Here is a 19,158-nt window from a genome sequence, read left to right as displayed (position 1 = left end):
AAAATTACTGCGACCAACCGCTTCCGGTAACCATCAATGAGTTTCTTACAATGCTCTGCTGGAATTTTAGACCATTCATTTTGGCAAACTGCTCCAGGTCCCTGATATTTGAAGGGTGCCTTCTCCAAACTGCCATTTTTAGATCTCTCCACAGGTGTTCTATGGGATTCAGGTCTGGACTCATTGCTGGCCACCTTAGAAGTCTCCAGTGCTTTCTCTCAAACCATTTTCTAGTGCTTTTTGAAGTGTGTTTTGGGTCATTGTCCTGCTGGAAGACCCATAACCTCTGAGGGAGACCCAGCTTTCTCACACTGGGCCCTACATTATGCTGCAAAATTTGTTGGTAGTCTTCAGACTTCATAAAGCCATGCACACGGTCAAGCAGTCCAGTGCCAGAGGCAGCAAAGCAACCCCAAAACATCAGGGAACCTCCGCCATGTTTGACTCTAGGGACCGTGTTCTTTTCTTTGAATGCCTCTTTTTTTCTCCTGTAAACTCTATGTTGATGCCTTTGCCCAGAAAGCTCTACTTTTGTCTCTTCTGACCAGAGAACATTCTTCCAAAACATTTTAGGCTTTTACAGGTAAGTTTTGGCAAACTCCAGCCTGGCTTTTTTTATGTCTCGGGGTAAGAAGTGGGGTCTTCCTGGGTCTCCTACCATACAGTCCCTTTTCATTCAGATGCCGACGGATAGTACGGGTTGACACTGTTGTACCCTCGGACTGCAGGGCAGCTTGAACTTGTTTGGATGTTAGTCGAGGTACTTTATCCAACATCCACACAATCTTGCGTTGAAATCTCTTGTCCATTTTTCTTTTCCGTCCACATCTAGGGAGGTTAGCTACAGTGCAATGGGCTTTAAACTTCTTGATGACACTGCGCACGGTAGACACAGGAACATTCAGGTCTTTGGAGATGGACTTATAGCCTTGAGATTGCTCATGCTTCCTCACAATTTGGTTTCTAAAGTCCTCAGACAGTTCTTTGGTCTTCTTTCTTTTCTCCATGCTCTATGTGGTACATACAAGGACACAGGACAGAGGTTAAGTCAACTTTAATCCATGTCAACTGGCTGCAAGTGTGATTTAGTTATTGCCAACACCTGTTAGGTGCCACAGGTAAGTTACAGGTGCTGTTACACAAATCAGAGAAGCATCACGATTTTTAGAACAGGGCCAATACTTTTGTCCACCCCCTTTTTTATGTTTGGTGTGGAATTATATCCAATTTGGCTTTAGGACAATTCTTTTTGGGTTTTTTTCATTTAAGACAAATTAAATGAAGATAATACTAGCAAAGAATTTGTGTTTGCAATCATTTTCAGGAAGAAACTGAGTATTATCTGACAGAATTGCAGGGGTGTCAATACTTTTGGCCACAACTGTATTTAACCATTGGTTAGTTACCTACATTTCTTTGCTAAGTAGCTGGCCCCTGTGCATATAGGAAGCTGGCCAGCCCAGCATATTTTACATTCCCATAATGCATCGAAGTCATGATAGTGGGATACCAAATAGACAATGCTTCTAGTGCGTAATAATTTGATAATACAGTAACGAATGAAGCAAACTATGATTTCTTGCCTCGGTGTGTTTTCCAGTAAATTTGTAAGTGTGCAGAGGATGAGCAAGGTCTCATATACATCTATAAGTGACACAGAGTCATTGTAGTATCATGTATGAAAGCAAGAGAAAGAGAAAAATCAAATATCTTTTTTTGGCATAATACATATAAGTAACAAAGAATAGGGAAATCTAATATTGGAACGTCTACATAGAAAAATGTCTTATACAGTGGGGCAAAAAAGTATTTAGTCAGTCAGCAATAGTGCAAGTTCCACCACTTAAAAAGATGAGAGGCGTCTGTAATTTACATCATAGGTAGACCTCAACTATGGGAGACAAACTGAGAAAAAAAAATCCAGAAAATCACATTGTCTGTTTTTTTAACAATTTATTTGCATATTATGGTGGAAAATAAGTATTTGGTCAGAAACAAAATTTCATCTCAATACTTTGTAATATATCCTTTGTTGGCAATGACAGAGGTCAAACATTTTCTGTAAGTCTTCACAAGGTTGCCACATACTGTTGTTGGTATGTTGGCCCATTCCTCCATGCAGATCTCCTCTAGAGCAGTGATGTTTTTGGCTTTTCGCTTGGCAACACGGACTTTCAACTCCCTCCAAAGGTTTTCTATATGGTTGAGATCTGGAGACTGGCTAGGCCACTCCAGGACCTTGAAATGCTTCTTACGAAGCCACTCCTTCGTTGCCCTGGCGGTATGCTTTGGATCATTGTCATGTTGAAAGACCCAGCCACGTTTCATCTTCAATGCCCTTGCTGATGGAAGGAGGTTTGCACTCAAAATCTCACGATACATGGCCCCATTCATTCTTTCATGTACCCGGATCAGTCGTCCTGGCCCCTTTGCAGAGAAACAGCCCCAAAGCATGATGTTTCCACCACCATGCTTTACAGTAGGTATGGTGTTTGATGGATGCAACTCAGTATTCTTTTTCCTCCAAACACGACAAGTTGTGTTTCTACCAAACAGTTCCAGTTTGGTTTCATCAGACCATAGGACATTCTCCCAAAACTCCTCTGGATCATCCAAATGCTCTCTAGCAAACTTCAGACGGGCCCGGACATGTACTGGCTTAAGCAGTGGGACACGTCTGGCACTGCAGGATCTGAGTCCATGGTGGCGTAGTGTGTTACTTATGGTAGGCCTTGTTACATTGGTCCCAGCTCTCTGCAGTTCATTCACTAGGTCCCCCCGCGTGGTTCTGGGATTTTTGCTCACCGTTCTTGTGATCATTCTGACCCCACGGGGTGGGATTTTGCATGGAGCCCCAGATCGAGGGAGATTATCAGTGGCCTTGTATGTCTTCCATTTTCTAATTATTGCTCCCACTGTTGATTTCTTCACTCCAAGCTGGTTGGCTATTGCAGATTCAGTCTTCCCAGCCTGGTGCAGGGCTACAATTTTGTTTCTGGTGTCCTTTGACAGCTCTTTGGTCTTCACCATAGTGGAGTTTGGAGTCAGACTGTTTGAGGGTGTGCACAGGTGTCTTTTTATACTGATAACAAGTTTAAACAGGTGCCATTACTACAGGTAATGAGTGGAGGAAAGAGGAGACTCTTAAAGAAGAAGTTACATGACATAGGGTATACGTGAGTTCCGTGACCTGGAAAAATTACCCCAACCCCCTTAAACAGGCCTCTTAACAATCTAAAGAATAAACTTCTAACGTACTCAAAACAGCAGACGGAGACATATGTTGGATTTAATTGGCCACAGCAGCCATTTTATTAAATAAAAGATAACAGAACTTTTATAACAACCCAGAATAGGAGGGGCGGTCCTCGAAGCCCCAAAGTTATAAAACTCAGTATCCCAAAAACTCCACAATGTTCAGCCCAGGATGAGTCTTACCCCCAGCCGTAAAGCACCAGCTCAGGGATAGATAACAACCAATCCTGGTCCACCGAACCCACCCCCATGCCAGGGGCCCATAAATCCACCTCACGCGGGATAACCGTACCGCGCCTTGTTAAATTCTCTCATGGGTAGTGTTGAGCATTCCGATACCGCAAGTATCGGGTATCGGCCAATACTTGCGGTATCGGAATTCCGATACCGAGATCCGATATTTTTGTGGTATCGGGTATCGGTATCGGAGGTGTAAAATAAAGAATTAAAATAAAAAATGTTGTATTCACCTCTCCGGCGGCCCCTGGAACATCACCGCGAGTCACCGGCGTCCGGCCGGCTTCTTTGTTCAAAATGAGCGCCTTTAGGACCTGCGGAATGACGTCGCGGCTTCTGATTGGTCGCGTGCCGCCCATGTGACCGCCACACGACCAATCAGAAGCCGCGACGTCATTCCTCAGATAAATTCCTAGAATGAGCGCCTTTAGGACCTGTGGAATGACGTCGCGGCTTCTGATTGGCCGCGTGGCGGTCACATGGGCGGCACGCGACCAATCAGAAGCCGCGACGTCATTCCGCAGGTCCTAAAGGCGCTCATTTTTAACAAAGAAGCCTGCCGGACGCCGGTTCCTCGCAGTGATGTTCCAGGGGCCGCCGGAGAGGTGAATTTAACAATATTTTTTATTTTAATTCTTTATTTTACACCTCACTATGGATCCCAGGGCCTGAAGGAGAGTTTCCTCTCCTTCAGACCCTGGGATCCATCAGGATACCTTCCGATACTTGGTGTCCCATTGACTTGTATTGGTATCGGATATCGGTATCGGCGATATCCAATACTTTTCGGGTATCGACCGATACTATCCGATACCGATACTTTCAAATATCGGACGGTATCGCTCAACACTACTCATGGGGTGTCCAGGACCTCTCAAGATCCCCACCCCATTGAACCACGATTTACCATTTCCACCGACTTCGAGGACCTCCACCCCCGCCAACTGCCGTGACAATACCCTGACAGCATTCACATAACAAAATAAATACATTTAGGCACCTCTTAAAACAATACTCCAAAAGCCCACATGTGCCAACTTCACCCCCCCCATTACCCTAACCAAAAAAGGGAGGGTGGGCGGGAGATTCCTCACTTGTCACGCAGGCACCTAAAATGGATGCCTGCGTGAGGAGCGTGCCCCTTTTTATGTGCCCCCTCCCCGCAGTCCCCTAGTTCCACCCCTTATTTTCAAAAAATGCCCCTTAAGCCACCCCTCGAGTTCCCAGTTAACCCCTTACAACTGTATCCCTTCTAACTGCTCCAGCTCCCCAGGTCCCACGTAACCCCGTCATGGCGGCCTCCCCTTACGTGCCGTGGGCCCCCAGTACGGCCTTTCTGGTCTGTGAGAGCCAGAAATCTTGATTGTTTGTTTCTGACCAAATACTTATTTTCCACCATAATATGCAAATAAATTGTTAAAAAAACAGACAATGTGATTTTCTGGATTTTTTTTTCTCAGTTTGTCTCCCATAGTTGAGGTCTACCTATGATGTAAATTACAGACGCCTCTCATCTTTTTAAGTGGTGGAACTTGCACTATTGCTGACTGACTAAATACTTTTTTGCCCCACTGTAAATTGAAAATAATATTATCATCCAATAAAGCAATGGCAAGTATTTATATAAATATTATTGAGTATATCTCGGTTGTTACGTGACATTATTAGATTTAATGCTTATAAATATTTCATACAATCTTTTATTATAAAATATGTGAATCTGAAGGTGTTAGAAATAAAACTGTCCACTTTAATGCTGCAAAGAATCAAAAGAATGCAATATAACTTACACTATCCATACAGCACAAATTATATATTAAGCTTCATTTGTAAGAAAACTGGGAATAGGTTTAATAAAGGCAAGTCCCTAAAAAGCACTGCACAGCACCTGTAAAATACACTATAAATGTATATAATAAGGACAGTTTATTCCTGAAAACATTGTTGAATGGTTTTGAGTTACGTAACCGAAGATATTTTTTTGAGCAAAATAATAAAAAGTAGATTTTCAAGCTGAAAATACGGTTGTTTTGTGAAATGTCTCTAGCAACCAGTGCCAACATAAACATATCAACCAAAACTTGCAATTTACAGACATAGCGTAACTGAGGAATTGTCCTGTCCATACCAACTTGTGAGAATTAGACTTCAATTACACCATGTATTGCATCTAGGTGAAAACATTGTAAGCTTATTACTATGCATACATTTAGGTCCAGAAATATTTTGATAGTGACACAAGTTTGGGCATTTTAGCTGTTTAACCAAATATATTCAAGATACAGTTATATAATCTATTTGGGCTTAAAGTGCAGACTCTCAGCTTTAACTTGAGAGTATTCACGTCTTGATTGGAGTAAGAGCTTAGGAATTACAGTTTTTTAATTTAGTAGCTGCCTCTTTATAAAACGACCAAACATAGTTGGACAATTATTTCAAAAGCTTTTTAATGGGCTGCATGAGCTATTCCCTAATTAATCAATCATCAATGGAAGCTGTTGCTGTGAACCCACAACAAGCGGTCAAAGGGGCTTTCAATGGAAGGGAAACAGACCATCATTAAAAAAAAAAAATCTATCAGTGAGATAGGGGAAATGAGGGTGGGCCAAATCAACAGCTTGGTATATTCTAAAAAATACACACTGGTGAGCTTGGTACCGAAGAATGACTGGACATTCACAGAAGACAACAGTAGTGGATGATAGCAGAATTTTTTCCATGGTGAAGAAAAACCCCTTTACAACATCCACTCAAGTAAAGAACACACTCCAGGAAGTAGGAATTTCAGTATCTAAGTCTGCTATAAAGAGAAGACTTCATGAGAGCAAATACAGAGGGTTCACCACAAGGTGCAAACCATTAATCAGCCTTAAAAATAGAATGAAATGAAGGCCTACCTGTACCAGAATGAGGTCAAGAAGAAAGTATTGAGAATTATTAGAACAGCTCATGATTCATGGCACACCACTTCCTCTGTAAAATATGGTGTAGCCAATGTAATGGCATGGGCATTCATGGCTTCCAATGGCACTGGGTCACTAGTGTGTATTGATGATGTGACTGAAGATAGAAGCAGCCAGATGAATTCTGAAGGGTACAGGGCTTTACATTCTGCTCAGATTCAACCAAATGCAGCAAGGTTGATTGGACAGCGCTTAACAGCACAGATGGACAATGACCCAAAACATACTGCAGAAGCAACCCAGGAGTTTTTTAAGGCAAAAGAAGTGGAATATACTGCATTGGTGGAGTCATTCTCCAGATCTTGACCCCACTGAACATGCATCTCACATGCATAAGACAAAGAAAGAAGTCCGTTGCAGTAAAGGCCAGGCAAAGCATCACAAAGGAGGAAATCCAGTGTTTCTTGACGTCCATGGCTTCCAGACTTCTGGCGGTCATTGCCTGCGCAGGATTCTCTTAAGTCTTAAAAATGAAAATTTTATTTATGATAACATTAATTTGTCTATTATTTTTCAGCTCCTGAAATGAGGACCCTTTGCAGAAAATTGATGTAATTCCTAAACTTTTCACAGGATATTTATGTTCAGCCCCTTTTATTAAACCTGAAAGTCTACACTTCAACTGCATTTCAGTTGTTTCATTTTAAATAAAAAAAATAATTACATGCAGAGTCCAAATCATGAAGATTTGAACACTGTCCAAATATTTTTGGATCTATCTATATATAGTCTGTAGAAGCAGTGGTTTAGTTATGTTGTAACCCTTTAACAGAAACTGTAATGAGCTTTACAGTCACTAAGCTAAATGCACTGGTTAATTAAAAAAAACCTGTTCCGCGATTTTATTAGGAATACTTGGATATCACTTGAGTATCTGAGTGATCTAATGTGCTCATTAATCGGTGATACTTGGGCGGCGCGCTATGTAAAACTTCAATTCCAGAGCCGGATGTCTGGCTAATCATTTGCTTTGCTAATTGTATAACATGCATTCTGCCTTTAGTGTAGAGAGAGAATTGAAGGAGCAGGGACAGTGGCAGAAGACAGTATGTAGAAAGGGAATAGGGCTGTGCACTCTGTTGCCAAATATGCAGCATTAGCTTTGTTTTGAGGGGGCGTGTGAACATTTTTGGTGGTGAAAAACATTCCAAAGTTTGGAAAAAAAATGTTGCCATTTTCCGAGACCCGTAGTGTCTCCATTTTTCAGGATCTGGGGCTGGGTGAGGGCTTATTTTTTGCACGACGATCTGAAGTTTTTACTGATACCATTTTGGTGCAGATACATTCTTCTGATCGCCCGTTATTTAATTTTACTGCATTTTGAAGCGACCAAAAAAACGTAATTCTGGCATTGATGGATGGAGTGCCATTTGACTTTTTGAACGCAACATTTGCTGGAATCATTAGCTGACACCATGTTGAAATTGGAGAGCCCCTGATATGCCTAAACCATAGAAACCCCCCACAACTGACCCCATTTTGGAAACTAGACCCCTCAATAACTCTATATAGGTGTGCGGTGAGCACCTTAAATCCCCAGGTTCTTCACAGAAGTTTATAATGTAGAGCCGTGAAGAAAATACATAATCACATTTTTCCCACAAAACTGTTATTTTGGCCCCAAATTTTGGATTTTTATAAGGGCAACAGGAGAAAATGCACTATATAAATTGTTGTGCAACTTCTCTTGAGTACACCATTACCCAATATCTGGAGGAAAACTACTGTTTGTGAGCATGGCAGAACTCAGAAGGGAAGGAGTGTAATTTGACTTTTTGAACCCAAAATTTGCTGGAATCATTAGCACACAACATGCCATGTTTGTAGAGCCCCGAATATGCCTAAACAGTGGAACCCCACCAACAAATTACCCTATTTTTCAAATTAGATCCCTCGAGGAATGTATCTAGATATGTGGTGAACAACTTGAACACCCAGGTGCTTCCCAGAAGTTTATAATGCAGAGCTGTGAAAATAAAAAAAATACACATTTTTTCCACAAAAATATTTCTTAGCCCTAAATTTTACATTTTCACAAGTGTTAGGGCTAGCGGAATGCACCGAGTAAATGTAGATGTTTATTATTGGTGCGCTTGCAGCCCGGGGTCCACCGTGCAGGAGGAACCTGCTGCTAGTGAATGGTGGCACTATTTGGCGGTATAAGCTAGCTCTGTTACTTCACAGAGTAGCTGTGAAAGGAAAGCACTGCACCCTGTTAGACTCACAGGCGCGCAAGCTAACTGCTGAGCTGATAGCAGTCTGTGGTCATGTAAACACACAATCTCCTAACTGAAGGTGGCAGTATTCTAGGGGCTTATTTCAGCTGGGTCCCTGAATACATGCACAACACACAATCTCCTCACCAGAGGTGCTGGTATTCTAGGGGCTTATTTCAGCCAGGTCCCTGAATACATACACACATAACCACACTGGTGCAAAGCACATAACTTAGATTGATACTAGCGCATGGCCGTGCGGTCATGCAAACCTTTTATAGCTGCAACAAGTACAGGACCTTACCAGAAGGACCAATGGGAGTCTGCCACAGAAGTTGAGCACCTTCAGGACCTTCCTGGAGGACCAATGGGATTTGCTGCAGTATCAAAGCATGTGACCCTTGATCTCCAAAGAGAGATCTTACCCTGGGTATGCTCAGAAGGGGAAAAGCAGGACTTAGTCCCAAAAACATCTGCTCGCCGCTGCCCAGTACTGGCTACAATGGCAGAAGCTGGAAAGGCAGCAGTAACCCTTCGCACAGAGTCAGACTGAGCGAGACGCTGGGACCGAAGTCTCCACTGAGTGGGCTTCACAGTGGCAGGAGAAGAATGGGAGACCGCAGTGGAGATGGCCCGAGATTCCCCCTGTACAGAGGCGGAACTCGACCCCTAACATACTCTATTGAAAGTAAAAGGGTCCTGCTTTTCTCGTTCTGAGCATGCCCAGAGTAAGATCTCTCAGTGGAGATCGAGGGTCACATGTTCAGATACTGCAGCTAAAGCCATTGGTCCTTCAGGAAGGTCCTGAAGGTGCTCAGGCTCTGTGGCAGCCTCTCATTGGTCCTGCTAGGAAGGTCCTGTACGTGCTGCAACTATTGAAGGCTGCACGGCCATGCGCTAGTATCTTTCTATTTTATATGCTTTGCGCCAGTGTGGTCATGCTGGCACCTCTGGTGAGGAAATTGTGTGTGTATGTATTCAGGGACCTGGCTGAAATAAGCCCCTAGAATGCAGGCACCTCCGGCGAGGAGTTTTGTGTGCATGCATGACCACTGACTGCTCTCAGTTGGGTAGTTACCCTGTGCCTCTGTGAAGTCTAACAGGGCACAGTGCTTTGCTTTCACGGCTACTCTGTGAAATAACAGAGCTAGTTCATAACGCCATATAGTTCCACCGTTTGCTAGCAGCAGGTTCTCCTGCACGGTGGACCCCGGGCTGCGAACGCACCAATAACAATAAAACATCTATATTTGCTCGGTGCGTTCCGCTAGCCCTAACAGAGCAACAGGAGAAAATTGACCCCCAAAATGTGTTGCTCAATTTCTCTTGAGCACATTGATACCCCATATGTGGGAGAAAACTGTTTGGGCGCACAGCAGGCCTTTGAAAGGAGGGAGTGATGTTTTGGAAAGCAGACTTTGATGGAATGGTTTGCGAGTGTCATCTCATGTTTGGAGAACCCCTGATTTGCCTAAACAGTGGAAACCCACCACACGTGACCACATTTTGGACACTAGACCCCTCAAGGAATTTATCTAGACTCGTGGTGAGCACCTTGATACCTCAGGTGCTTCACAGAATTTTTGCAATATTGACCTGTGAAAATGAAAAAAAAAATTCTTCTCACAAAAATGTTTTTAGCCCCAACTTTTTCATGTTCACACTGATAGTAGGGAGAAATAGACCCCAAAATTTGTTGTGTAATTTCTCCTGAGTGCTCTGATAAACCATGCGTGGTTGAAAACTTTTTGAGGCACAGTGCAAAGCTCAGAAGAGAAGAAGCACCATATCAGAGCTCAGATTATGATGTAATTGTTTGAGGGTGCCATGTCACATTAGCTGAGCCCCTGAGATTCCAAAAAAGCAAAACCCCTTCATAAGTGACCTGATTTTACAAACTATACCACCCAATGAATTCATTTAGGGTGCATTGATCATATTGACACTACAGATGTGTAACAGAATTTTATACCAGTGGGCAGTGAAAAAAAACTGCAGCTCTCTGACCGGCAGTAATGATCTTACCACCATTCAGAGCCAGTGTTTGCTACACTGTCATGCAGATAACAACGTGGCAAACAATGGACATTCGTTCTCCCCATTTGTCCGAATGGGGTCTGGATTTGGGTTTGGGTACTGTTCTGGTACCTGAACCAAACTTTTTTTTTATTTTTGTCCAGACCCGCCAAACCCGAACATCCACGAATTCGCCCATTACTAACCACCAGGAATGTGGATGTCCTCTATATTTCCATTAACAGATGATGGACCTGAGTAAGGACTTGCTTTCTTTGTGGATTGATTTCAAGCTTTTATTGGGAACATTTTACAAATGTTTGGGGTCACCATTATCCGGCACTCTAAATAGTAACCTGCAGATATGGAATTAATATGCATGTTAATAGCATTACTCACATGCCCGGAGCCTGCATATAGTTGAACGCTGAGTGAAGAAAACAAACTTCATACCGCTCACAGAATTCCGATTTTAGTCACAAGGGCAGCGCCAGTGTGGGATCAGTAACTGTTCGTTCGGCACTGACTGATGGCTCCAATGCAGAGCCAGTGTCAGTCAATGCCGGGGGCACGGTTACTGACGCTGCTATGCATACTCCGAGCCATAACTGAACTCACTCCACCACCTCCCCCTGTGACGTAAACCGAACGCTGCTGGGGAAAATAAAGTTAATTTTCTCCCAACAGCTTTCTGCTGGGCAGGTTAGTAACATTATTAACCTGCCGATTAACTGTATATATGCATATTAATAGTGTTTTTTTCTGATGACAGGTTCCCTCTATTGCTGTTTATGAGATTTTTAGCTGTGCATCAGAATGATAAATCTAAGACCACTACACAGATATAGTAAGAAATAAATCTGTAGAGAATTCAAACAAAACTGTCATCATGATACACCCAGAAAAGGCATTAACAGCCTTCTAATACCCTCTTTAATGATGCTTGTGTTAGTCCAAAATGTTAAAAGAATTTAAAAACTAATTTTAATTGTTCCTACACTCCATGCCAGTGGTTTCCTGACTAATCTAGAATCACCGTCAATAAAAGCCACTTCATTATGAGGGCTTACCCACAGCAGTATAACTGACATGTACAAGAAGAGCAGGAAAGGCGGAGAAGTGATCCCTCTTTCCTCCTTCCAGCTCTCCCAGCACATGTTAGAATGTCAGCCACATTGTTTTGAGCATGCTCTCATAAAAAAGTGGTATTTATTGACATCAGTCCGAACTAGATGGAAGCAGCAGGCTGGGAGAGCAGGTACAATTAAATTTAGTTTTTCAACACTTACTGTACATTAAGGGCTAATACAAGCATCATTAAAAAAAGAGTATTAGCAGGATGATAAAGTGCTCCTAATACATTCTAGAGCTAAATCTTAAAAATATAAAAATAAGTTCCCTTCAAGACTTAAAAACAACATGGCATGAAAAGGTGAAAAGGTGAATATTCACTTCAAGCTTAATAAACTTCAGATTGTTTGGAAGGCACATTACTAATTATCATAAAATCATCAACAAATATCTTTACTTTAATTAGACTGCAATTATGTTTATGACGAAATCTATTATAATCCTAATGAAAGTCCACAAGACAAAAAGCTCTATTCCAGATGTTTTTATTTATCTTTGTCATTTGCCAAAGCCATTAATTTGTGACAACACAGCTGGGTACCGATACAGAGCACCAGCCAAGAAAATCTCAAGACTGGATGGCTTAATTTTCTGCAAATGGACAATTTATTTAGTTAAATGGTCCAATCTATTCAGAGCTCGCAACCAGCTATAATAAACTCCCATCATCCTCTTTACCAGTGTACAACATTCAGCACAATTTCATTAAAACGATCAAACAAGAATGTTATCTATTTCCATTAAACAAATGGAGTCATTTTATTTCTCACCACTTTCCATTTGTTTATCTGATTTGATTTTTGGCATTTGCTAGCTTTCCTTCAGGAGAGGAAATGTATTTCTTTTACCATGATGATTAAGTAGTAGTTTAATAATACTAAGTGATTTTCCAGCAATGTTTAAAAATCTGTCAGTGACACATTTTAATGGAAGTTGGCCTTCAAAAACCTTAATATTAATGATTGTACAAACCTGTAAAAAAAGAAAACAAAGTTTTGAGATTTTACCCGCTTGCTATTACTTTTTCTTTCCTTTTAGGACTTTCATGTAATTATTTCTTGATGAAAAAAATACTCACTAGACTTGACTTAAAAGCCCAGTTTAACCCCTTAATGACCCCAGCTTTTTTCGGTTTTGCGTTTTCCTTTTTCACTACCCTTCTTCCCAGAGCCATTACCTTTTTATTTTTCTATTAATATGGCCATGTGAGGGCTTATATTTTGTGGGACGAGCTGAACTTTTGAACGACATCATTGGTTTTAGCATGTCATGTACTAGAAAACGGGAAAAAAATTCCAAGTCAGGTGAAATTGCAAAAAAAGTGCAATCACACACTGGTTTTTGTTTGGCTTTTTTGCTAGGTTCACTAAATGCCAAAACTGACCTGCCATTATGATTCTCAAGATCATTACGATTTCATAGATACATGTCTAGGTTATTTTTATCTAAGTGGTAAAATTTTTTTCAAAACTCTGCTTAAAAAACAAATTGTGCAATTTTCCGATACCCGTAGCATCTCCATTTTTTGTGATCTCGGGTTTTAGTGAGGGCCAGCATGATGCAACCATGTAATCATATCGCCCGAAGTTTCCTGCGCTGTGCCGGCCTCTTGAGGGAGCATGTGGTGCATCAGGGATCCGAAAGCTCTTTTCTACTCTGAAGGTGTTAACAGAATTAGTATCCTGAACCCCACTGCCAGACCAGTGCATCTGTCATGTTGCCAGAATTACCAGATGGCGTTGCCTCAAAGGTAAATAAATCATGGCAATGGTACTCTAAGCACCATCTTTGATTATATTATTCTTCTATAAGACAGAGTTTGCTAATTCATTTGTGGTGGATGTACATGCTAAGTACATCAATAGTGCTCCATCAGCCTGATGATGGCCAAAAAAGTATCCTCCATAGGCAGGGGTCACACTTACGAGTGTGATGCGAGAAACTCGCACGAGTCTCTCGCATCAATACCCGGCACTGCCGACGGCACTCAGGACCGAAGCGTTCAGCTGCATAGAAATACATACAGCCAAATGCTTCGGTCCAGAGTGCCGACGGCAGCACTTTGTATTGATGCGAGAGACTAGCCCGAGTTTCTCACATCACATTTGTAAATGTGACCCTGGCCATAGAGCCAGTATGTTAGTAAATTGCAGAAAAAAGATACTAAATTGTTTAGTTATGTATATCATGTCATACAGTGATGACCAAAACCACATATTTTATGTTTTGATATGACTTTGTGATATATTTCCTATGGACTACAATACTACTGCACATTGGGTTCCATGTTTTACACCTCCGTGTTCAAAATATATACATTAATGGTAAATAATGCAGTTGACAACTATTAAAAATATATCAATTGTGATAGGTGGGTAAGATAAAATCCATGTTCCGGTTCTACATGGAAACAGTGAATGTAAGATATATGGACATGTATATGTGATTCCTTGCTTTGTGTTTGCATGTTGGCTACAACCACTACTGTAGGTACACTGGTTGGCGAAAGTATTCACGCCCTTGGCATTTTTTTGTGTTTTGCTACCTCACAATCTAGAATTTTACAGTTTTTTTTAGGGTTTGCATCAATACATGTAGAGAACATGCCTACAACTGTGAACATTTGTTTTTCTTTTCATTGTGTAACAATCAACAGATAGGGCAAAATAGCTGAAAACTTTAGCGTGCATAACTACTTACCACCCTAAAGTTATTACTTTGTAGAGCCTCCTTTTGTGGCAATTACAGCTGCAAGTCGCTTTGGATAAGTCTCTATGAGCTTTCTACATCTTACTACTTGGATGTTTCTCATTCCTCAAGGCAAAACTGCTCCAGGTCCTTTAAGTTAGATAGCTTCCTCTGGTGAACAGTAATACTGCATTTAAGTCTTACCACAGATTTTCAATTGGATTTAGGTGCTGGGCTCTGAATAGGCCACTTCAAAGCATTTACACATTTTCCCTTAAACCACTCAAGATTTGTTTTAGCAGTATCCTTTGGGTCATTGTCTTGTTGGAAGGTGAACCACCATCTCAGTCTCAAATCACTGACAGACTGAAAAGGTTTTGTTCAAGAATATCAAGGTATTTCGCACCATCCATTTTCTACTTGACTTGGACCTCTTTCCCTGTCCCTGCTGCTGAAAAACATATTCACAACATGATGCTGCCACCACCATGTATCACTGAGGGATGGTGTTCTTTGGGTGATGAACTGTGCTGGTTTAGTGCCAGACATAGTGTTTACTTTGGTGGCCAAAAAGTTACACTTTGGTCTCATCTAACCACAGCACTTATTGTGGCTGTATGGATAGATAGTCCACTCTCTGCTTGGGAACTCTGCAGCTCCTTCAGGATTACCTTTGGTCTCTTTGCTGCCTCTCTGATTAATGCCCACACAGGTGTACTTCTCTTCACTAAGCATGTAACTTACGAAGGTAATTGCTTGAACCAGACATTTTTAGGGGCTTCATAGCAAAAGGGGTGAATACATATGCACATGCCAATTTTTAGTTATCTGATCCCATAAATTTATGCCTATATTTTTTCCACTTCACCAGCATAGACTATTTAGTGCTGATGTGTCACACACAAATCAGATTACAAAAATATTTAAACACAGGTTGTAAAGTAACAAAGTAGGTAAAAAGCCAAGTGGGGTGAATACTTTCACAAAGTAAAACTGGCTAAGGATCAAAGGTTAGACTTGCTCAAACTCATTCACATATTTGTTATCCTACCAAAGTTTGGTCTGCTTTACTTGACTAGGGGGTGATGTTAAATAAGAGTTTGGGGATTTATCTGTTTTTGAGCCAATGTGTAATATGAACCATTTGGCAACGAGCATGCATAAGTCAGATTTTCAGTACTTCAATGGTAAAGGTAAAGCTTTGCTTTAAACACAAGCATCTCACCCCTGAGGAATTCATCTAAAATCTGGTTTAAGTCACAAATTACTTTTTTTTCTTAGTCAGAAGTGAATTTTGAAATATATATATAAAAGGCAGCTTCTCAGTTTCATCAATTCACATACAATTCACATGTAGGAAAGGTACAAATATGGCCAGAGAGGTCAAAACTTAGAGCAATAAACCAAATTTTATTGTAATTGCAATGCTTAGATAAGCGTAATCAGATCCTGTGCATTGCAAAATGTACACTAAAAAGGCAGAAAACAAGGTAAAAAGCAATTTAATATACATGTTGTTTATTAATAAATTTGACTCTCAAATGACTCTTAATGTTGAGTCATCTCTTTTCAATTTCTTGGAAGAATAGTTGCTCTTGGACTTGATACTCGACAATGTAATAATACCAGTGTGGCTCAATAGCAGGATCTCAATAGAATAAGTTATTTCAGCTAATCAGGAGACTCTTCTGTTTAGTGTTTTACTGCATGTATATAATATTGCAGTCTGACATTTAAAGAGGCTTTGTCCAGTTTTATCCTAAAAAAGTAGCTTATGTTAAATGATGAAATATATAGAATATTTTGGATGAAAAATGTAGCATATTGATAACGCTGGCTCAACCAACCCATGTTGTGCTGAATATTACTTTGACTGTAATATTTTGCAACACTGTTTATCCAACTTTATATGTATGAATAGATTAAATATAAGAATCACTTAGATCGAGACCACTCAGAGTATAGTTCCCACTTAGAATATAATACACAGATTCAATGGTATAGCATCTGCGAAGATAGATTAAGTCGTCATCTAAGGCTCATACAGATGGTGGGGCATGCTCAGAGCCGCATATCACACCCATACAGTTAAACTCTGGGCAAAGGACTTTTTCACCGCATCAATGAGAGAATGGATGGAGCCATGTACCGTAAAATCCTGAGTGACAACCTCCTTCCCTCCACCAGGACATTAAAAATGGGTTGTGGCTAGGTCTTCCAGCAAGACAATGACCCAAAACATACAGTCAAGGCAACAAAGGAGTGGCTCAAAAAGAAGCACATTGAGGTCATGGAGTGGCCTAGCCAGTATCCAGACCATAATCCTATAGAAAAATTATGGAGGGAGTTGAAGCTCCATGTTGCAAAGCGACAGCCTCAAAATCTTAATGATATAGAGATGATCTGCAAAGAGGAGTGGACTGAAATTCCTCCTGACATGTGCACAAACCTCATCAACTACAAAAAATGTTTTGCCACCAAGTATTAAGTCTTGTTTGTCAGAGGGATCAAATACTTATTTCTCACTGCAAAATGCAAATAAATTTATATAATTTATACCAAGTGAATTTCTGGATTTTATTTTTGATATTCTAGCTTTCAGTGTTAAAATTAACCTACCCATAAAATTATAGACTTTTCCTGTCATTGGGCAAACTTACAAAATCGGCAAGGGATCAAATGATTATTTCCTTCACTGTATACCTTAAAAAAATATAAAAAGCAAAGACACAATACTACTGTATGTATTTGATTGAAAAAAAACGTAAAACATTCCTGTCGTTCAGACCTAAATTACCCAGCGCCTCAGTGTGAAATATCCATTGTGTTTCTTTTTTGTGTAAATATTTATTATGATTGCCCACTTGTGATGGTAAAGAAACCTGAGCTAAACTCGCAAAGCATAGTATAGTCGGATCTGCAGAATCCAAGAAAGTAATAGGTTGGATTCCACTTAAAAAATGTGAACAATTTACCGGCATCTTTATTGGATGAGACTCCCTTTTTACATTAGCGCATAAAAAAATTCCAAATATGTTCTAATGATTAACCACTTCGTGACAGAGCCAATTTTGTCCTTCATGACCAGGCCAATTTTTACAATTCTGACCACTGTCATTTTATGGGGGTATAGCTCTGGAATGCTTCAACGGATCCTACTGATTATGAGAGTTTTTTTGTGACATATTGTACTTCATGTTAGTGTTAACATTTCTTCGATTTGACTTGCTTTTATTTATAAAAAAAATAGACATTTGGCAAAATTTTTTGTGCCCTTAAATCAGGCAGCCATATCACACAAAACAGTTAATAAATAACATTTTGCACATGTTTACTTTACATCAGCACAATTTTGGAAACTTTTTTTGTTAGGAAGTTATAAGGCTTAAAAGTTGTCCAAAGATTTCTCATTTTTCCAACAAAATTTTTTTAGGGACCACCTCACATTTCAAGTCAGTTGGGGGGTTAATATGACAGAAAATACCCCAAAGTGACACCATTCTAAAAACTGCAGTCCTCAAAGTGCTCAAAACCACATTCAAGAAGTTTATTAACTCTTCAGGTGTTTCACGAGGACTAAGGCAATGTAGAAGGAGAAAAAGAATATTTGACTTTTTTCACAACAAATTTTACTTTAGGCCCAAACTTTTTTATTTTCACAAGGGTAACAGGAGAACATGGACCACAAAATTTGTTGTGCAATTTCTCCTGAGTACGCCGATACCCTGTATGTAGGGGAACATCACTGTTTGGGCACATGGCAGGGTTCAGAAGGGATAGAGAACCGTTTGACTTTTTGAATGCAAAATTGACTGGAATCAATGGCAGATGCCATGTCATGTTTGGAGACCCCCTGATGAGCCTAAACAGTGGAAACCCCTCAATTCTAACTCCAACCCTAACACAGCCCTACCCCGATACTAATCCCAACCCTAATCCCAACCCTAACCCTAACCATAACCCTATCCCCAATTCTAACACCACCCTAACCCCAACACCCCAACCATAACCCCAACACAACCGTAACCTTAACACAACCGTATCCCCAACCGTATCCCCAAATACCTAATCCCAACCCAACACCCATACCCCAAGACCACAACCGTAACCCCAACCATAACCCCAACACAACTCTAACCTTAACACACCCCTAACCCTAGCACCAAACCTAACCCTAGCCCCAAACCTAACCCTTGCTTTAACCTCAGCCCCAACCCTAACCAAAGCTCTAACCCCAACCCTAGCGCATCCCTAACCATAGCCCCAAACTTAACCCTAGCTCTAAACCCAACCCTAACCCTAGTCCCAATCCTAACCATAACTGCAAAGAATTGAAAAAACACATTTTTTAAATTGTATTATTTTTACCTAACTAAGGGGGTGATAAAGTGGGGTTTGATTTACTATTTATTTATTTTGATCACTGTGATAGACCCTTTCACAGTGAGCAAAAATGAACCAGGCTCACTTCCAGGAAGAAGACAATGAGGGCCAGGGGACAGAGCCTGAGGATACCGGAGGTACCGAGGGGGCTCGGGGGACCTCATTTTTCTCCTCTGGTATTCTAGATCATATCAGAGGAGAGTTAAATGAATGGGAAATCAGTCTTTTTTTGCAATCACCATTATTCGGTGAATAACGGCAATCAGAAA

Source organism: Ranitomeya imitator, chromosome 6 (genome assembly GCF_032444005.1).
Source record: "Ranitomeya imitator isolate aRanImi1 chromosome 6, aRanImi1.pri, whole genome shotgun sequence".
Classification (NCBI taxonomy): domain Eukaryota; kingdom Metazoa; phylum Chordata; class Amphibia; order Anura; family Dendrobatidae; genus Ranitomeya; species Ranitomeya imitator.
This window is presented reverse-complemented; position numbering follows the sequence as displayed.